Source organism: Ailuropoda melanoleuca, chromosome 15, assembly GCF_002007445.2.
Source record: "Ailuropoda melanoleuca isolate Jingjing chromosome 15, ASM200744v2, whole genome shotgun sequence".
Classification (NCBI taxonomy): Eukaryota; Metazoa; Chordata; class Mammalia; order Carnivora; family Ursidae; genus Ailuropoda; species Ailuropoda melanoleuca.
This window is the reverse complement of record NC_048232.1, coordinates 21,549,474-21,553,501: the sequence shown is the minus strand read 5'-3', so window position 1 is coordinate 21,553,501 and position 4,028 is coordinate 21,549,474.

The window sequence follows — 4,028 nt, the reverse complement described above, 5'->3', positions numbered from 1 at the left end:
CATCAGGTCGACTCTTTTAAAGCCCAAACCCATCATCACTGTCGGATTTCCCCCAACCTTTAATGCTCATATGCATTAATTTTATGCAACAGGTCAGGTCAATCAGATACCTGGGGTCCCAATTTGAAGAGAGTAATCTAGGGAGGTTGCCAGGAAATGACACCATTTAAAAGGAAGACACACTGTGGTTGCTTTATTGAAATTTTCATATGGTCACCTTGTGCTACTGGAGCAATATTTCCCAGCTAAAATGATTATGGTGGCAAAAAAAAAGTGCCAGGCCTCAATCAATCACTCACCCATGCATTAAGGAAGATGCGGAGCCTGTTTCTGCAAGTATTCCTGGACCAACTTCACCACTTATGCAGCAAGAGTGACCACCCACTCAGAGACCATCCTTAACTTTCCTGAGAGAACTCTCGCCTTCCCCACATCTTACTTGACTACAAATGTTCATGGAGCTGTTCTTAATCTGCAACCTAGCATGTCTATTTCCTGTGGCCTCCCATTGACCAGAGCCCTTGGCTCTCTGCTCCCCAGTTACAAAGTCCTAATGAAACAAACATTCCCAAGGATATTTGAATGACAGTCATCATTCAGTCTTCCCAAGCAGGGGCTCTTAATGTATTTGGGGGAAATTCAGGGAATATATGAGCACTGTAAAGATGAGATGTGCAATCCATGTATGCATTTTTCTAGAGAGACAGGGTGATGATTTTCATCAGGCTATGGAAGGGCTTGTTATAGGCAGTTCTGTACAGTGGTTAAGGGCAGGCTGGACTCAGACTGCCTGAATTATACCTACTTCCACTACTGCGTGTCTTTGGGCAAGTTACTTATCTTTCAGGACCTCAAATAACCTATCCATAACAGGAGGACAATAATAGTACCTATGCTTGGGGTTGCTGTGCAAATTAACAAGGTAACCTCAGGTATCTGGGTGAGCTGCCTCCAACAGTGCCCAACCACAGTAGGGGCTCAGTTTAGATTTGTCATTATTCTTCTTATTGAAGGAGTCCGTGACTCTAAAAAGATTCAGAAACACTGCTCTGGATAGCCTCAGTTGAAACTTTGATGGAGTCAGATCATCAGAAAGTTTTGATCTGGACTGTATTCTTATGGCCCTTGCTCTTTTTGAATTAGGCCTTAGTATTATACCATCAGCCAATCACATGGCACTTGCCACTTATCTACTGGCCCTGCCCGTCTTCGGAAGAAATTTCTCTATCGGCCAGGAAACAGGGAAGCTGATTGGGTGAAGAGCTCGTTAGCTTTATTGTCTTAAGGAGTCCTGTCACCTTGTGATGAATGCCATAGCCTCTGAGAAGCTGGGGGCCATCGCAGGCCAACTCCAGCAAGGACACATGACCCTGTGCTATGCATTGCACTATATTAAATCTACCCCTACTTTATAATTTCATCTCCCATGTTCCCTCTTTGGCCCTTGTTACCTTAGTTGTTATTTAATCTTGTTGTAATTTATGTGGTTTTATGAACCACAACAAATCCATTGAGTAATAAAGGCATTATGCACCTAAACAGAGCAACAAATCTATATAGAATGGATGAGGGTCTTGTTTCCTATTATGCTATTTGCTCTGTTTTATGGGTGTTCTCCAACCTGTTTAATGAATTTTGATCTTCTATTGTGAAAATATAAGAGGTTAGGGCGGAGGACTGGTGGGCTATAAGCAGATGAAAAAGCAATAAAAAAATTTCTAAGACACCCGGTGGTGATGGTTTTCAAAGCAAACAAAATTGCTCCCAGAAAAATATTATACAAGCAAAGAAAAAGAAATCACTTTAAAATTAATCTTTTTTATATATTAGAAAGCCATTTCTTGTAGGGCTAATATATTCTTAATTCTTAGTCTACTAGAACACTACCCTCTTTGCTGCTTCTTTTAATATAACCCCTTCCTACATTTTCAATCTGACATTACACAAAAGGTGGTCCTCAGGCTTTTTCATTTAAGCAGAGAATGGAAGCTGCTAGGTTTCCTTTAACAGAACATTTCAATTTCATACATAAGCCCAGTGGCCTTGAGTACAAGAGTGAGTATTAATAAGTCCAATAAAAATTCTGGAGGAAGTTTCTTGAATTCCCTTGAGAAAACCAGAAATTAATTAGTAGCTCCTAATTCTTTAGAAGAATATGCTAAAGGCAGCTTTCTCTCTCTCTCTCTCTTAATAACCCTATAGTAGCAGAAGCATTTTGCCTTCTTCACATTTTCTAGAGAGCGCCAGCCTGCTCTGCAATGTCCAAAAATCAGAGGAAAATTGGAAGAAATAGTCTGAGAAGTTTAAATACATAGCAATTACAATAGCAATAGCTCACATCTGTGTTGTACTTCACAGTTTGTGAAGTGCTTTCATAAACATTACCTTACATCATCTTAATAAAAGCTCTGATGACAAAGTTGAAACTCCTCTGCTGGTTTACAAGGCTGCTATGGTTGAATTCCCCCCCCCAAAATCCATCTGTTAAAATCCTAACCCCCGGTACCTCAGAACATGACCTCACTGGAAGATAGGGGTTTAGGGAGGTAATCAAGTTATAATGAGGTCAACAGGGTGAGCTCTAATCCAATACGACTGGTGTCCTTACCAAAAGGAGAAATCTGGGGACAGACACATACCCAAGGGGAAATGCTATGTGAGGAGGAAGGCAGAGATCGGGGTGACGCTTCTACAAGGCAAGGAAAGATTGCTGCCGAAGATCGCTAGCACAAGAGCTAGGCAGGAGGCAGGGAACAGATTCTCCCTCACGGCCCTCACAAGGAGCCAGCCCTGCCAACACCTTGAGCCCGGCCTTGTAGCACCCAGAACCGTGAGACGGTAATTTTCTGTTGTGTAATCTGCTGTTTGTGGTACTTTGTCACAGCAGCGCTGGCAAACTAATGCAAAGGTTCCCCGTGATCTGTTCCTCTTTCCTCTCTGGCTTCATCACTCATCCCTCCATCCAGTGGACTCTACATTCCAGCCGACCTGAACATTCTAGTCAGGACTCTGTCTGCAAAGAATCGGCTACCTGCTACTATGACGTTAATCCACAGAAGTAGAATGCCTCGCTCAGCAGTGCATGCTTCAGAAAACTTGCGGAGACAATCTGTACCTGTTCTTTCCAGGGTCATGAGACAGACCGCAAACTCGACAGAGCCTGCCTTCACTGCACCATTAAGTTTTCTGTTTGGTTCATAGCTCAAAATTGCTAAACTCAAGGGGTACCCCACATCTTTAGCTCCAACAATTCAGGATACATCTTTTTAAAACATCCTGGAGTGGTTGGAGGGTCAGCTGCTCCAGCCCATGCATGTGGGTGGTGGAGAACAGGAGCAAAGCATGTAGTTCCAACAAATGGTTCTTTGCAAGACGTTCTGTGACGCTGCTTCTATCTAGAGGTGGGGGCCTCCCTCCTCTTCTTGAGTCTGGATGAGTGTTGTGAACATCTGACTGCCAGAATACAGAATGCTGGTTTCCAGGCCTTAAGAGCCTGGAAACTTCCTCTTCTGGCCTGGTATTTTCTTCCCACACCCTAATGGGTTGTCTTTCACGTCACACTCCAGAGAGCATTGTTCTAAAGGAAGAGACAAAGCAAGAAATAAAGAAATCCCTTTCATGAGCACCCAGGTTAATGTGTGGCTGAAGAATTGGATTCATAACCCCTCAGAATGTTGTAAGTGGCAGTGACCTGAAAGTTCTTCTTAATATATCGCTTCTCTGAGTTTAAATCTCCTTCTATGGTTCGAGAGAACTGGTGGCTGTAGGAAATACAGATGCTATTTGTCTGCTAAGATGAACGATAATCTTTACCCTAACTTGGAATAAGATGACTATGAGTTTTGGAGTCAGGCATACGTACGTGTGGAATCAGACATACTTCTAAATTGTGCGCCCTTGAGCAAGTTGCTTAAACTCTCAGAAATTCTGGTTTCCTTCTTTCTGAACTAGAGATAAAAATATTTTATCTTTAAGGTGGTTGTTGAGTAGTAAATGCAAAATGAACATAAAGTGCCCAGTAGCACCGG